The following is a 17833-nucleotide window of genomic DNA, read 5'->3' on the forward strand; positions in this document are numbered from 1 at the left end:
GAAAAGGCAGCCAGTGGTTTGACTATCACATGTTTATGTGTTTTGATGTTTCACAGTGGGTCTTAAGTAAAAGGAACTCAGGTTTTGGTTGCCTGCAGGACAGATGTTCTTTTGGGTTCAATATGTTTGCATAGTGACTTGCAACCATGGGACTGGTGTTCAAGGACCCTCTTGGTTCCTTCAGTTCCTAGGTTCTTTCTTGCCTAGATTTGACACTTTGTTTCAACAGAAGAGCTGATATTCTCTAGTGAAGGCTATTAGTTTGGGCACAAGTGGTAACCTAAACCTGTTCCAACCTGTACATACAAACCTGCAAGTTGGTCTCATTTCGGTCCCTCAGTCAATACTTTTTCTTTTCTTCCCTCAGAGCCAAAACCTGTGTTTATAAACCAGGAGCAGGTGCAGAAAGAGGTGAGTGCTGCCCTGGCAGCAAGTGCCTCCCTCAGCTGTGAAGTAGCACAGGATCCAACCGAAGTAAAATGGTACAAGGATGGAAGACTGCTTGCCTCCTCCAGAAAGTTCAGAATGGAATCTGTGGGCAAAACACGGCGTCTGGTTGTGGAGCAGCTGGAGAAGAAAGATGCTGGAGAATACATCTGCGAGGCTGCTGGCCAGAAGATGACCTTCAAGTTGGAAACAACTGGTGAGCATTCACTTTGGGAGCACTAAGCAGCTTTTTATGTGGCTTAGAGGAAGACTGGCTGTCTTCTACCCTGTGGGCATGGAACAGCCACAATTCCCCCCGGAACAACATCAATGACCCACACCACAAGTTGGATTCTCCTTTTTAATGTAGTGGTAGTGTCATCAATTTATAAGCAATGAGCCGATAATGTTCCAATTAGAAACTTTTATTAATTGTAGCGGGTAAAACAAAAAGGCAATTCAGCGCTGGGCGACAGGGGAATCCTCGTTCCTCCAACTGCCGCCCCTTCCCGTCCCTTGCAACTTCTTTTGTAAGGTCCATCCCGAGTGTATTGTCCTTTAATTGGTCGGTCGTGATCGTGCCACTTGGTGTGTCGTTCCTTGGTTGGTCCTTCCGTGAAACTTTGTATCCATCGGGGCGCGCTTTGCCTGTAACTATGCAGAGTACACAATCTACCCATAAAATTAGAGTGTTCTGCAACCCTTGTGGCCTCCATATTCCACCATCACATCCCGGTCCTAATGAACAAGCACTCCACCACAATGCTACCACATCCCGGTCTTAATGAGCAAACATTTTATCACAGTCCCCCCTTTTCTTTTATTGTACTATTTTGTTTTGCTCATTAAACCGTTTTAGTTCTTGTCGACTCCATTCTAGAGCATCCTCTTCTCGTTCCCCATCAAGGGGTTCATATCTTTCTCTAATTACCATTAGGTGGGCTGCCTCTAGCCTGTTCTTAACGATAACGATTAGTCTATTTAAAATACAGGGTCCAAAGGTCAAACCTAATATTATCATAATAACTGGTCCCATTATTGTGGATAATAATGTAGTGAACCAGGAGGAACCATTAAACCAACTCCCATACCAACTTCTTTGAGACTCCTGGGCTCTTTTTCTTTGTTCTAACTGTTTTCTTAGTTCAGCCATTGTATCTATTGCTACCCCCGTTTGATCAACGTAGGTGCAACATTGTTCTTTAAGAGCCACACATAGTCCCCCTTGCTGCAATAGGAGAAGATCCAACCCCCTTCGATTTTGTAACACTACTTCTGATAAAGACCGTACCGATTTTGTAAGCGCATTGATGGCTTCATCTATTTTCTGTAGATCTTCATCCACAGATTGTCTAAGGGTTTTCAGTCCCTGTGGCTGGTTTATTAAAGATGCTACTCCAGTCCCCAGCCCGGCCCCTCCTATAGTTAATAGCATTGCAACGGTTAGGGCTGTGAATGGCTCCCTTTTAATCAGGTGATGTTCAGAGGTTTCTTGTTGACTGATCACATAATCTTTAGGGTGATATATGATTCGTGGAACTATAATTACTTGTACACAGTAATTGGTGGTTTGATTAAATATCTTAGTCGATAAGCATGTAGTGACCCCTAATTTGGCACATATCCATTTAGCATTGTCTGCGGGTAGGAGCCAGTCTGAGGGTTTCTCCTGACTTTGTACTTCTATAGTTTTATTACATAGATGTCGTTTTTCTAGAGGTACAGTTCCCACACACACACCATTTCCAGTAACATGTGCTAGAGTTATCCCTGGAACATTAGGCCTTCCCTTTTTCCATAGGCACTCTGCTGGGTTAGTCCCATTTCTTCTCCTAATCTTCGCTACGGACCCTATTGCTTCATAAAAAGGGGGTCTTATATCATAGCATAGCCAACACTCCTTAGTTAATTCTGGGTAGGTGTTGTTTAACACCTTGAAACTAGACTGAATTATTTTCCAAAGGGTGCCATATTCGGTAATATAAGGGCTTGCTTCGGTCGGGCCTACAGTAACAGCTTCTGTCTTATTCTGATTGTTATTTATTACTACGTTAGGTCCTATACCTATTGGGGGGTCTGGCGGAACTCTTTCTTTTTTAATAAGGAAATGGCCCCCTCGGTCTCTTCCAGGCTCCCACATTCGTACCCCCCAAGTCTTTCCTATCCACCACACTGTGTTTTCTGTTTTAAGGATTTTTATCTCTAAATGTTGGCATGTTCCTTCACCAGAGTGAGTCCCATAAGTCGGAGGTGTACAACCTGAGGGACCCCAACTAATTGTTATATATTCATCTTGTCCCCCCCCTGGCAGAAATCCCAGTGAAACCGTTTCACAACCCCAGTATGCACAATAATATTCCCCTGGGTAATTACAATAACTTTTCCCTGGATTTGATGCTGGGCAAGCATAGATTGCCTTGCGATTCAGGCATGGTTGTGTTGGTACTAAGTCACATACTTGACTTTTAAGGATGGGAGCGCCTGGGGTCACGTCTGTGCTTATCACCTTCTGATCTTCCCCTCTGATTAGGGACCACTTAAATGGCTCATGTGTCTGTACCTCTGTACCCCAACCCTCATTAATGAGACTTAATATTATTATCAATTGAGCTAGTTTTAGATAGGCAGTTTTCCCACTGCAGTAGTGAGTCTTTAATTGCTCGGGGGAGTTATTTCCAGTCTTGGGGTATCTTCTGGATCCTAAATCTTTGGATTCATTCATAATGGAGCAGACCCCTCCACATGTTTTATCTCCTCTGCCTCGCCCATCGACTCGGTTGCCTCGAGCCATGGGGTGTATAATCTTCTCGGCAGCAAGAGTATTCTTCAGGAGGGGCTGGTTTTGCTTCCCTTTTAAGTGGGTCTTTGGGGTACTGCACCCTATTCTTTTTCCCACTGGTTATACACTTAAGTGATGCTGGTAAGGATCCAAATTCACCCCCAGGTTTACCCCCTTCTATTAAAATTTCCACGGCCACTCTGAAGGCTAATAACCAATTTGTGTATTCCTGTTTTCGCAGTGGGTCCACTACCTTTCTAAAACATATCCCAACAGTTGCATTCACAATAGTCAAAATATTCCCTTCTACATTAAATTCTATACTGATACGTTTATACAATCATTGTTAATTCATGTTCTCATTTTCCTTGATGGAGGGTTTCGTGACAGTTTTACTTTCAAATCACCCGCTGGACTAGTGACTCTCCATTCGTGATTTTGTACTGGACCCTTAACACGACTAGCATGTGTCCATCCTTTTTCAGCAGTTCTGATGGCAGTATTGGTAGTCAATAATACCAGATAGGGACCTTCCCAGCGAGGCTGCAGTGTGGTTTCTCTCCAGGTCTTTATCAGAACCCAATCTCCAGGCTTTATCTGATGGAGGGTAATGTCAAGAGGGGGTCTTTGAGTCAATTGTCCCTTTTTCCACAATTCCTGTTTATACTTCATTAATTCCGTGATATAAGCTTGAATGTTCTGATCTACCACCCCCGGGTGATCTTTAGGGGTTCCTGCATCATATGGCATTCCGTATAACATTTCGAAGGGAGATATTCCTATGTCAGCCCGGGGCTGGGCCCTAAGGTTTAAGAGGGCAAGGGGAATGCATTTTATCCATGAGAGCTTAGTTTCTAGTGTTAATTTGGCCAATTGCTTTTTTAGTTCCCCATTCATTCTCTCTACTCGCCCTGAACTCTGTGGGTGCCAGGGAGTATGTTCTTCCCATTTTATTCCCAAGGCTTCAGCTATATTTCTAGTGATTCTTGATGTAAAGTGTGGTCCTTGATCTGAATCTATTACTTCTGTTACCCCATACCTAGGGATGATTTGTTCGAGTAATATTTTTGTTACTACCTGAGCTGTTGCTTTAGTTGTGGGGAATGCCTCTACATAATGTGTGAGGTGGTCTATTATGACTAATACATATTTATATCTTCCTACTTTAGGAAATTCGGTAAAGTCAATTTGGACTCTAGAAAATGGCCTAGTGGCCAAGGGTCTTCCCCCCATAGGCAGTTTTCTTTGTACGGCTCTGTTTATCTTTAAGCACGTAATACATCCTTGAGTAATATGTCTAGCTAAATTATGTAGGCCTATACACATGTACTTAGTGGCAAAATGATCTATTAAAGCTTGGCTTCCCCAGTGGGTCCGTTCGTGCAACTGGGTCAGCACCTGAGATGCTATTGACTTAGGCAGTACCTCTCTCCCGTCAGCTAGATACCACCTCCCTTCTGTGTTTTTAGTTATTCCCATTTGATTCAGTTTTTGTTCTTCCTTCGGTGTAAACGAAGAGGCCTCATCATGTGTCAATTCTTCCTGCCTCTCCTGCCTCAGGACCAATTCCCTGAGGGCAGCTTGCTTAGCTTCTAGGTCTGCTGCATTATTTCCTCTAGTCTTGTAATCGGTCCCCTGTTGGTGTCCTCTAAGGTGTACCACCGCTATCTTCTTTGGTTTTCGTAGGGCCACTAAGAGTTGCTTTATTAATTCTTGATGTATTAAGTCCTTTCCTTGGGAATTTATCAATCCCCTTTCTTCCCAAATCTTCCCAAAGGTATGTATTACCCCATAACTATATTTGGAATCGGTATAGATAGTGCCCTCTTTTCCCTGTAATCTTTTTAGTGCCTGTAAAACAGCATACAGCTCGCAAGCTTGAGCTGACCAAGTGTTACTTAAGGGTCCTGATTCCAATACCCGGAGGGTCTTTCCATCTACTATTGCATAACCTGATCTTCTCTTTCCCTCCACTACTCTAGAGGATCCATCCACAAATAATTTTTCCCCTTCTCTTAATTCTTCTTCTTCTAAATCTGGTCTGATTTTTGTTTGTTCTTCTATCGTATGTAAACAGTTATGAATGAGTCCCACATTTTCGGGTTTTCCATATAAGAATTCTGCAGGATTCTGGAGACTTGTGGTCTCCAGGGTTAAGTTAGGGGCTTCCAGTAAGATACCCTCATACTTTAGAAGACGAGAATCAGATATCCATTTTTCAGCTTTTTGTTGGAGCACATTTCTAATATTGTGGGGAGATAGTACCTTTATATTGCTGTTAAAAGTAATTTTCCTGGCTTCTTCTACCAATAACGCACACCCAACAATTGCTTGTAAGCAAGTGGGCCATCCTCGGCTCACAGGGTCTAATAATTTTGACAAATATCCAACGGGTTTCTTCTTCCCTGCCCAATCCTGTGTTAAAACCCCATACGCTGTACCACTGTCTATGTTAACGAATAAATAAAAGGGTCTTTTTAAGTCAGGCAGGCTCAAGACAGGGGCATTGATGAGATCCTCCTTCAGCTTTTGTAGATTCTCTTCATCTTGTCTATCCCATTTTATTAATCCATCGGTACTGAGCTTTTGATATAGGAACTTTACTTTACTGCTATAATTTTCAATCCATTGTCTACAATATCCCACTAATCCCAGCAATTGTCTTATTTGTCTCTTATTGTTTGGCGACTTCAGGGACAATATTCCTTGTATCCTTTCAGGATCTATCTTCTTTTCTCCTTTACTCAGGTAATGCCCTAGATATCTAACCTCCTCTTCCACAAATTGCAATTTCCTTTTTGATACTTTAAGTCCTTTCAGTCCCAAAAAGTTCAACAATTTAATACTTTCTTTCCGAACCTTTCCCTCATCCTCTCCAGCAATTAATAGATCATCTACATACTGTATTAATTTGGTATCAGGATCTAGCTGATACTCTTACAGGATCTGTTCTAGGGCTTGCCCAAACAAATTAGGGGATTCTGTGAAGCCTTGGGGGAGTACAGTCCATCTTAATTGCTGTTTTCTGTTAGTATCTGGGTCTTCCCACTCAAATGCAAAAAAATCGCGGCATGTCTCATCTAAAGGGCAAGCCCAAAAAGCATCTTTTAAGTCTATGACACTATACCACAAGTTGTCGGGCCCTAATTTACTTAGCAATGTATAGGGATTAGCTACAACTGGGAACCTAGATAGAGTGCGCTTGTTAATTTCCCTCAGATCATGAACCAACCGATATGTTCCATCAGGTTTCTTTACCGGTAATATAGGGGTATTAAATGGGGACATACAGGGTTCCAGTAATCCTTTGCTCACTAATCTATCTATTTCTGGTTTGAGACCCCTCCTTCCTTCCAGGGAAATAGGATATTGTTTTATTTTTACTGGGATTTCAGGATTCTTGATTTTTACCGTGAAAGGGGGTATTTTTAGTTGTCCCACACTCTCGGGGGTATACCAGACATCAGAATTGATCTCTTGTTCATCCTCTACCCTAAGAGGGCAGAGTTTGATTCTCAATTCTTTATTCTCTACTTCTAGTCCTATGCCTAATGCAATAATCAGATCCCGTCCTAACAAATTGAACTCCGCTTCAGGCAGTATCAAGAAATCACCCAACCCCACTTTGGACTCTGCTTCTATCATTACATTTTTAACTATTCCTACTGTAAAAGGTTCTCCCTTTGCTCCTATTACTTTGGTAGTTTCCCGGGAAGGTTTGCATCCGAGGGGGATCTGTTGTATAGTAGACCTTTCTGCTCCTGAATCTACTAGAAACTCTACCTCCTCAGCTTGGGGACCAATTTTCAATTTTATCAAGGGCTCCTGTTGTTTCTGGGTCCCCAATATATAGAGCCCCTGACACCCCTAGTCTTCTTGGAAGGACTTTTCGTCTCTCATTCTAACCCTGCAGTCCCTCTTCATGTGTCCCTTTTTCCTGCAATAATAGCATATTCTCTCCTCCTCCCTGTTTTCAGGCTTCCTAAATTTTTGCTGTCCTGGAATTCGATTTTGCGTCCATCCCCCCATTTTCCTTTCCAATTCCCTACTTTCTCTGACCGCTGATACCATCATCCTAGCCTGCCTATTATGTCTTTCTTCCTCCCTTCTTACATATACCTTCTGAGCTTCCCTCAAAAGTTCATCAAGCCCCCGATCCTGCCAATTTTCTATCTTTTCTAGTTTCTTGCGGATATCTTCCCAAGCCTTAGCTACGAACTGTGTTTTGAGCAGAGCCTGGCCTATCGGTGTATCGGGATCCAATCCTGAATATAGTTGTAAATTCTTGCGTAACCTTTCTAGCCATTCAGTGGGTGTTTCCTCCTTCTTTTGTCTTTCATTAAAAGCTTTATTTATATTCTGACCTCTTGGGACTGCCTCCCTAATGCCCTGGATAATGATAGTTCGCAGGTCCTGCATGTGAGTCCTATGATGTTGATTTTGATGGTCCCATTGCGGATTCTGTAAGGGCCATTTAATATCCGCAGCGGGCCCGTGGGCATGTTGAGCATCCCAAATGCGCATCCCTGCACGCCTAATCATACCTCTCTCTTCTGCTGTGAACAGTATACTTAGAATAGATTGTAGTTCCTCCCAGGTATAAACATTTGGCCCTAAGAACTGATCTACTCTGTCTGCCACCCCCAGGGGATCTTCTAGTATATTACCCATTTCCTTCTTAAAATCTCTAACATCCCCTGAATTTAAGGGCACTGATATAAACCCCATCTGAGGTTGTGGACCTCCCATGGGCATTTCTCTTAAAGGGTAGAGGTTATTTTGTCGTGCCTTTGCCCGTGTCACAGGCCCTCCCCCTTCTATCTTTTGTACTTCCGCCTCTCTCGAATCCATCTGCCTATGGTCCAACTGAGGAGGAGAAGGTAGGGGAATTGCTGGTGGTAAAGCATATGGTGGGGGTCCCACTAAGGCCTCCTCTTCCCTTCGAGGTTTACGTTTTTCGACATCTTTTTCTTTTCGTGTCAAATTAAAAATGGGGACTCCTAAACCCTCTGGGCGAGTGACCCATACTGCTGCATAGTCACTTTCTTCTTGATTGAAAGGGGTTTTGGAGTTTACCCAAAAATTTAATTGCTGTTGTACCCAATCTTCATTAGAACCATACTTAGGCCACCATACTGCCGGGCCAATTTGTTGTCCGCTCCAAATTTCTATACAATAATAAATCATCTTTGCCTTATCTTTATTTCTTGTTCCTGGATAGTGCGTCCAGGCAATTAGCATGAACCCTAGAGGTGAGTCCTTAGGAATGGATGGTCGTTTAGAAGGGGTGGGTGGTTTAGTTTTACACTGCCCCATCTCGTTCTTTACTTCTTGCTCTCTTGTTTTATTCAACGTCTGTAGCTCCCCCTAGTGCCCGTAGCTCTAGGGGAACACCTAAATAATAATCATCCCTAGTGCCCGTAGCTCTAGGGGAACACCTGAATAATAATCATCCCTAGTGCCCGTAGCTCTAGGGGAACACCTAAATAATAATAATCATCCCTAGTGCCCGTAGCTCTAGGGGAACACCTAAATAATAATCATCCCTAGTGCACGTAGCTCTAGGGGAATACCAAAGAATAACCCTCCATAGAGCCCATAGCCCTAGGGGTTGTGGTGGTGAAAGGGTCCCGCTTATACCCTGTACCCACCCTTCGGCGTGCCCTCACTCAGTGTTGCATTCACTCGCTTCCCCCAGGTCGTGGCCCACGCCCTCGCGGGCAATGGGAACCGCACTACTGTGGGGTCCACACTCGCTTGGGTTAGTGCCGGCTGCCGGCCCCCCTTCACAAGCACACAACACTCGCCACATGCCGGATTCCCAACCCAGACCGGACTATACTCACCTGTCCTGCGTCTTCGTCCGGACTTTCGTGCACGAAATTTAAAGGGTTCTTCTGATTTACTGGAAATGTAGAGAGACATCAGAAGAAACAAAGAGAAGGGAGGAGGTTCAGCAGTGCATGCAGGTGTTCTAAATCTCATGTCCAAATCTGCTATCAGACTGCGAAATGTTTAGATTTATGATATGATATGAAATGATATGCCTATTCATTTCCCAAGGCAAAATAGAGGGGAAAGTATTTTCCTGTCTTAATGAGGCATCATGATGGTCCCTGTGAAGGGCAAGTATAATGAAAATGGGGAACTGGAGTAAGCTCTGCAGCAGACTACAGCAAAATGGTGTGACTGTTGTGATGTCCCTGCAGAGAAAGAAGACGTGTTTACAAACAAGGACAAGGTACAAAAGGAGGTGAAGGCTGCACTGACTCAAAATGCCACGCTGAGCTGCGAGGTGGCCCAGGAGAAGATGGAGGTGAAGTGGTACAAGGAGGGGAAACTGATCACCTCGAGCAAGAAGTTCAAGGTGGAGTCAGAGGGCAAACAGTGTCGGCTGGTGGTGATCCAGGTAGAGAAGAAAGATGCAGGGGAGTACAGCTGCGAGGCTGCTGGCCAGAAACTCACCTTCAAGATTCATGTCACAGGTGAGAGAGAACACATTTTGGCCTTTCATTCTAGAATGTTTTAGAAAACGGTCATTAGTTTGTAAGTTTTCCCTGCTATGCTTAAAATTTTTGGAGCTGAACTTTGGGGTGGTTAATTTCTGATGAGGAAATTGAACAAATTATTCTAAATACAGTTGTGAGGCAGCTCCATCTTTTAAAATCTTCAGGAATTTCCTTTTGCTGTGGGAATGAGGCCATAGACAAGAAAGTTCTGATTGCACTTCTCCATTCCCACGTGCCTGTACCACTAGAACAACTCTGCAATGCAGCTGCGTCTCAGGAAGTTTCAGAACAGGGGCTTTGTGTCAAGCACTAGGGGGTGTGCTCTATGTAACATGTTTTTGTCTTGGAAGGGCTCATTTAGCATGGGAGAGAATACTACAGGAATGTTTTGTATAAGTTGATGTTTTGAAGACATAAGTAAATGGCAGCTAGGGGACGAAAGAGTCATGAGAGTCATACAAGAAGCATCACAGAATGCCTTTTGTTGGAAGGGACCTGGAGGATCATCCAGTTCCAATCTCTGTCCTGGAAAGGAACACATTCTTTGAGACTAGGTTGCTCTAACACCCATCCAGCCTAGACTTGAATGTTTTCAGGGATGGGGCATCCATAAATTGCACAACTTCTCTCCACATCATTCTCTTGGGGCATCAGACTGGGAGAACTGATTCATTTTTCTGACTCCTTCCCCAAAACCTGCTCTTCTTTCAAGAGGCCAAACTAATGTATCTCTCTCTTTTCAGAGCCAGAATTTGTATTTACAAACAAGGAGAAGGTACAGAAGGTGGTGAAGGCTGCAACAACAGAAAAATGCCACGCTGAGCTGCGAGGTGGCGCAGGAGAAGATGGAGGTTGTCATCAATTTATAAGCAATGAGCCAATAATGTTCCAATTATAAACTTTTATTAATTGTAGCGGGTAAAACTAAAAGGCAATTCAGCGCTGGGCGACAGGGGGATTATTGTTCCTCTAACTGCCGCGCCGTCCCGTCCCTTGCAACTTCTTTTGTATTGTCCATCCCGAGCGTATTGTCCTTTAATTGGTCGGTTGTGATCGTGCGACTTGGTGTGTCGTTCCTTGGTTGGTCCTTCCGTGGAACTTTGTATCCATCGGGGCGCGCTTTGCCTGTAACTACGCAGAGTACACAATCTACCCATAAAATTAGAGTGTTCTGCAACCTTTGTGGCCTCCATATTCCACCATTATATCCCGGTCCTAATGAACAAGCACTCCACCACAATGCTACCACATCCCGGTCTTAATGAGCAAACATTTTATCACAGAGGTCAAGTGATAAAAGGAGGGGAAACTGATCACCTCGAGCAAGAAGTTCAAGGTAGAGTCAGAGGGCAAACAGCGTCGGCTGGTGGTGAGCCAGGTGGAGAAGAAAGATGCAGGGGAGTACAGCTGCGAGGCTGCTGGCCAGAAACTCACCTTCAAGATTCATGTCACAGGTAAGACAGGTGTTGTATGAAATACAGCAGAGAACAGTAAAGTAAAATCTAGTTTCTATTATACTGCACCTGGATCACTGTAGTCTGTGCTGAGGTTTTTTCCCTAGACTTGATTGCCTGGGTTTGTAGAAAGTATTTGGTTTCAGTATGACACAAAGACCTGTTTCAGTCTGTCTGTAGAGCAATAATTAGTAATATATGTACAGTGGAAGCAATATTCAAGATATTATTCAAATCTCTCCTGTGCCTGAGATCCCAAACTGTAATTCTTGTTCACCTAAACATTTGACTAAGAGAAGTATGTGCAGTGAGGCTGGAGTGCATGTTCTACGTGCAGCCTTTCATGGCAGGAGAAGCAGGAACTTCTCCTAGTAGTACACTGCCTTTTTACTATGCCTTTATGTTGGAGGCTGCATCTGGATAGGTGAGTCTGCTACTCACAGTAAGAGACCTGGTAGAGCTGACTATTGCCAGAGCTCAAAGTAAGATAGATATCTGCAAATCACACACAAAGAACAAAGGACTGCGTTGGTGAGCATATTTCCTTTGTGCCTTTGACAGTCACAGTTGTGGCAATGGTAGAGGCCATGAGGAGTCTGTTCAGGAAGCCAGGAGTACTGTTCTGGGTCATGAAAAGGCAGCCAGTGGTTTGACTATCACATGTTTATGTGTTTTGATGTTTCACAGTGGGTCTTAAGTAAAAGGAACTCAGGTTTTGGTTGCCTGCAGGACAGATGTTCTTTTGGGTTCAATATGTTTGCATAGTGACTTGCAACCATGGGACTGGTGTTCAAGGACCCTCTTGGTTCCTTCAGTTCCTAGGTTCTTTCTTGCCTAGATTTGACACTTTGTTTCAACAGAAGAGCTGATATTCTCTAGTGAAGGCTATTAGTTTGGGCACAAGTGGTAACCTAAACCTGTTCCAACCTGTACATACAAACCTGCAAGTTGGTCTCATTTCGGTCCCTCAGTCAATACTTTTTCTTTTCTTCCCTCAGAGCCAAAACCTGTGTTTATAAACCAGGAGCAGGTGCAGAAAGAGGTGAGTGCTGCCCTGGCAGCAAGTGCCTCCCTCAGCTGTGAAGTAGCACAGGATCCAACCGAAGTAAAATGGTACAAGGATGGAAGACTGCTTGCCTCCTCCAGAAAGTTCAGAATGGAATCTGTGGGCAAAACACGGCGTCTGGTTGTGGAGCAGCTGGAGAAGAAAGATGCTGGAGAATACATCTGCGAGGCTGCTGGCCAGAAGATGACCTTCAAGTTGGAAACAACTGGTGAGCATTCGCTTTGGGAGCACTAAGCAGCTTTTTATGTGGCTTAGAGGAAGACTGGCTGTCTTCTACCCTGTGGGCATGGAACAGCCACAATTCCCCCCGGAACAACATCAATGACCCACACCACAAGTTGGATTCTCCTTTTTAATGTAGTGGTAGCGAGGTGAAAATCTGGCTGTGGAATATTTTTGACTAAGGAACTTCTACTTTAATTTCTAGATGCGCTGAATTACCCTCTGGAGTGTCTTTCTGAATATATAAGCAACCATGGGTGACTATGATCCTGATTTATATCTAGGTTCAGGCTTACTTTTTCAGTTAGGTTAGATCAATAGCTCCAGAGAAGATAGGGAAATACAGCAGTTCACTGATACCATGTGTCAGAAGAATGCAGCTCAGTGCTGGGCAGTTTGCTGCTTCATTCCCTCTTACAAGTTGCACCCAAGGCTGGAAAAGACCACTGAGATAGCTGAGTCCAACCCAGCCCACCCTCACTGGACTTACTAACCACGTCCCCAGTGCCACATACCCGTGGCTCTTGAGCACCTCCAGTGACTGCGGTATATCAGCGTGGTTGCTTCAGTTGTGGGAGTTTTCAGACACTGGCTGTTGTTCTAGCGAGACAAAAAACCAAAACTGATGGAACAGTGTCTATACAGGAAGCAACTGGCTGTCCTGATGGCTGCCAACAGTTTTACACAAGGTGTGTCATGCAAGCTTGCATGAGTCTGGTTTAAAAACTTGCTGTTCTGATGGAAGGAGAGGATGTTGGTACAGGATAACTGCGGGATTTGTGCTCTCCCGACATCCAGTTGCAATCACAGCTTATTGTTGCTATAGAAAACAGCTTCTCTGTAGACAAATTGAGTTAGTTCCAATAAGTGGCTGAAGCCCTAAGTGATCCAAGGTGAAGCATGATCCAAACTGGAATTTAACTAATTGTAGTAGGGAATCCAAGCCTTAATGAGATGAGTTATTTAAAATATGAGTCCTCCATCTAAAACAGCATTGAACTCTTACTCTGGTTTATGATAGAAGTGAGAGTTTAACAGCAGAAGTCTGAAGTTATGCTCCATATTTCTCATCACTCAAGAGAATATTTGAATATATGAATTCCTTTGGCTATGTTAGAGCTCATAATGAGGTCAGCTGATGTTCTTTAAATGCTCGGAGTCTAGCAATGTGGGGAAGTGGACTGCTATTTGCTGTTGAGCTTTAGGCTAAGAAGCCTGATTTTAGAGGACTGTGGACTTCCCCTTTCCCTTCCCCTCTCCTCCCCTTCTCCCTGGACTGATCCCACATGGTTTGAGAATGATTTCAGATCAAGGTAAATGAGGAATCGCCGTGTGAAAACCTGTTGTTTTACTGCACTATAAGAGACACTTAGTCAAAAGACAAGTGTGTGTTCCAAGCTTGAGATTGCAGGAGATCCTAGAAACAACTCAGCTGCTCAAACCTGTAGTCTGGCTGAATCTTTTATTGTCAGTTTTGGTCAGGAGGAGATGCTTGAGTAAGACAAATAAAAGGTCACGGGTAAGTTGGTCCTTCTTGTGATATACTTCTAGGCTTTCATCAGGGAGAAGCTTAATTAGTCCAAATAATCATAGCAGAAACCACACCAAGAGCATGAGAGTGAAATTTATACTTTCTTGACGTGAAGGAAAATTTTACCTGGTTCTGCCATTCCCCAAATATTTGTTTCCTTATGACAAGAAGAACTTTGCAGAAGTAATTTTTTTTTTCAGTCTTGCATGCAACACAAAAAGGGGTAAAATCTAGGAGGCCACCTGAAATGTTTTTTCCATCTGGAAGGATCCATTTAACAGCACCCATGGACCTGGTTATGAACAAAACTAAGTTCCCAACTAAATCCACATTCTTCTTTCTCCTTCTCAGAATTGCCTGTGAAAATCAGCAAACCATTGGCAGACAGTAGCGTCATTGAGAAGGACAAGGTCACATTTGAGTGTGAGCTGTCCAGGCCCAACATGGACGTCAAGTGGTTCAAGGTATGGCATGTAATGGTATTTTCCTTTCTGACTTCTCTGGAAATGAATGAGAGCCTTTAATTTCACTTCCAAGGGATGCGAGTCTGAGCTTTTCCTTGATAGCTTTTTCACTGCTCTCTTTTCTTTATGCTCTTTTATTTGCCCAGATCAGCACTCTTTGTTATTATGTCCTGAGTTCATTTATCAAGTTGAAATTGAAGTTTGTTTTGGTTTTATTGTGAACTTCTTAGGTCATGCTGCACAAAATATTGTTGGTTGAACTACAGTACAGTCTTGAGCTTCAAGTCTAACACAGAAATTCTCAGCCGGGATTTTGTAGCCTTGTTGTGAACTGGGTTTTTGGGGTGAAATCTCAGTTTTCTTTGCACCTGACAGTGTGAGAATTTGCTCTGGCACTTTGTGTACCTCCCCGGTGCTCAGCTGTTCCTTCCCTTACTTGGGGATAACGTCATTTATTCAAGGCGATGTCCAAACAGGCTTGTTAACAGTCCTCCGCAGTGCTTTAAGCTGTCATAGGTCAGCCAGAATTTATGCATGTTCTATAGCCATTCCTTCATGTTGAAAACACTGCACTGTGCTTAAGCTTCAGCATATGTTCCAGTAAGCACAGTTCCATTAATTCTAGGGGAGTGGGTGAATTAAGCATAGATCTGAAGGCTCCCTTTGCTGAGTGCAGAGATGGAAGGACTAATGGAGATCTGACTTGATATTTTCCCTTCTAGGATGGGAAGGAGCTCTGTCAAAGTAAAAAAGTGGGCATTACTTCCCGGGGAAATAAGAGAAGTCTCATTATTCACAAGTGTGAATATGAAGATCAGGGAACATCCACATGCTGAGCAGCCTAAGACAAGACATCAGCTACCCTAAAGGTTCATTTTATGTTTAACTGAAAGAGCAAATAAATCCTCTTGTGGTATTTTGCACCACGGGAAGAAATGCTTCATGGGCAGTTTGGGCATTTCTTGGTTAGTCCTTTTGGATACCTTTCTCTTTCTTCTTTATGCTCAAGACAGATTTTCCCTCCATGTGTTGCATTGGTTAAACCCCAGTTTGTAGCTCATCATTGGGCTCTGAAGCATCAGACTTGTTACTGAACACACGGGTCTGCTGTGCCCTGGTAGATGCCACCTTCCCAAGGGACGTATGAAAGGATGCTTTTTTCTGATTTCCTACTAGATGCTGTCCTCATGTGGCCACTTGGGTTCAGTGTTAGCATGAACATGAACATGTGTCCTGTCCCATGACTTTGGTGAACTCTCATTTTCTCTCTCATTCTGCAACCAGGTTGGGTTGCTGTTTCAGTACTGGCTGTTTTATGTAGCCATTCCATTTGTTCTGGTTTACGTTCTTTTTTATTTTCTTTTTTTCAGGCATCATTTCTATACAGTAGACAAAGCCAGCCTATTACATTTGATTTACAGTTTTTAGCTTTTGCTGGTAAGCATTTCAGCTCTCAGGCAGTTTTACCAACAGCTTTGAAGAGCTGAAATGAACCAGCCTGGACACGATGGTCTGTTTTTGTTGGTGTACTGAATTTATGAAGTTAAACTGATTGACCCCATAAGGTTTTACAGTGTATGACTCACGTCTGGCAGAGTTATCACAGCAATGAGTTTATATACTTAGCATTTCAGGAGGCAAATGGTTGGGGATACTCTTTCATTTGCTTGCGTCTCAGAGTGAATCACTAGTATGTGAACCATCCTTCATCTCCTTTGTATTGCTTTTGTGTGTGTCTGTGTGTGGTTTCCCCTGTGAATTTCATTCTTTCCAGTTATATGGAAGTTCTCTTTTGAGCAGTGAAATTAGATGTTCCATCATCAGTCATAATGGTAAAGCTGAGTTGCCAGCCACGTTATCTGTGTCCTTTCTGTCTGGCGTCTCAATAACTGCTGCCCCACCACAATATCTGCCTAATACTTCAGCTCCATGGATGCCTCCTTGTGCAAACTGAGAGCCTGTATTTGGTGTGCATAGATCTGGGCTTACATCTGTGCTGGTAAATGCACTAGTGCATGGGCTAAGCAGTCCTGCCTCCTGTGCTGTGGGCATTGAGATGGGGCTCCTACAAGCTGCCCATTGCAAGATATTTAGAAACTAATTGCTGCGGAGGTTTCCATCCTCTTTTCAGACTAACTAAAATTTGGTTAGTGGGATCAAAACAGAAGGGGCAGGGAGGGAGAGCTGACCAAGGACTACTGATGGAACAACTATGAATCCTTGGTTCCTCAGGATTCCCTGCATCAGCAGTTGGCAGCAGGAGTAAGGGGGCTCAGGAGGACACTGTGGAGTAGTGTGAAAAATGAGCGAAGAGAGTTACTAATTGATGCCTCTTGGAAAGTAGTCCAAGAGTGGTCCTCTTCCTAAACTCTCCTCTTGTGTGTGGTTTTATCTTTATGAGGTGTTCATAACAAGTGATGTGTAGATCTCCCTTATCTCATAATGTCTTTGCCTGCCTGCAGTGAATATGCAGGATACTGGATCATATACCAGCTTCTTTGAATTACTGCTCATGTCAGGAGATAAAATCTGCCTATTCTTTGAACTAACACTGGCGAGGGTTAGTTATTCTGGCTACCGAGAGAATGACACAGCAGATTAAACTCTTTCATTTCCTTCTTTGTCAAATGCCTTTTCATCTAACTGTGTGTCCCATAGAAATTCAGAGCAGTGTTGGCTGAGGGAAGTGGAAATATTTATCTCCTGTGTGTATCTGCCACCCTATTTAGACATGCTGGCAGAGCGCAGAGATTGGAGGAGTTGGATTAGGCAGTAGTTTCCCTATTGCTCACAGAACCACTTTTTCTGTGGTCTCCCAGCTACCCTGTGCCCAGTGGCCTATGCAAGATGGAGCGGAAAAGGCTCATTTTATGAACAAACAGGAACCTTTCTGGTCAGATTAATACCTGTGCTCTTTTAGAGAGATTTAGATACTAGAGATTTTAGGTACTGGAATAGGCTCCCCAGAAAGGTGGTTGAATCACCATCCCTGGTTGTGTTTAAGAGCCTTTTGGATGTGGTACTCAGGGATATGATTTAGTGTAGGGTTTTTAGAGTTAGGGTACTGGTTAGGCTGCGGTTGGACTTGATGATCTTCAATGTCTTTTCCAACCTGGGTAAATCAATGATTCTATGCAGGAACTCTTCTCCTGAGGTTAATCCAAGTTGTATCCAGGCCCTTCAGAAGGAAAGGGATATAGCAGCACAGAAATATGGCCTGATTCTGACATAACTAAATGCAGACCTGGAGAGTTAAAAGGGATTGTGTGATGTTCAAAGGATTTTGAAGCAAAGATGTCCCCTAGGTAAGATTTGTGGCTGACATTCCCCATACATTGTTTGTAGGCACACAAGCTAAGGAGAGACTAGTGATGAGCATGCA

The 17833-nt window shown here is 43.6% G+C and overlaps 1 long non-coding RNA gene across 1 annotated transcript; it reads right to left on the reverse strand.

The window, feature by feature from the left end:
- Positions 1-830: 830 nt before the first annotated feature.
- Positions 831-7680, reverse strand: LOC146755159 (uncharacterized). Its single transcript, XR_014938472.1, has 2 exons — positions 4536-7680; positions 831-4412 (listed from the first exon to the last, which is right to left on the reverse strand). It is a non-coding gene; the product is annotated as an uncharacterized LOC146755159 (long non-coding RNA).
- Positions 7681-17833: the final 10153 nt, after the last annotated feature.

Source organism: Coturnix japonica, chromosome 36 (genome assembly GCF_054131305.1).
Source record: "Coturnix japonica strain WE chromosome 36, WE-NBRP24, whole genome shotgun sequence".
NCBI lineage: Eukaryota > Metazoa > Chordata > Aves > Galliformes > Phasianidae > Coturnix > Coturnix japonica.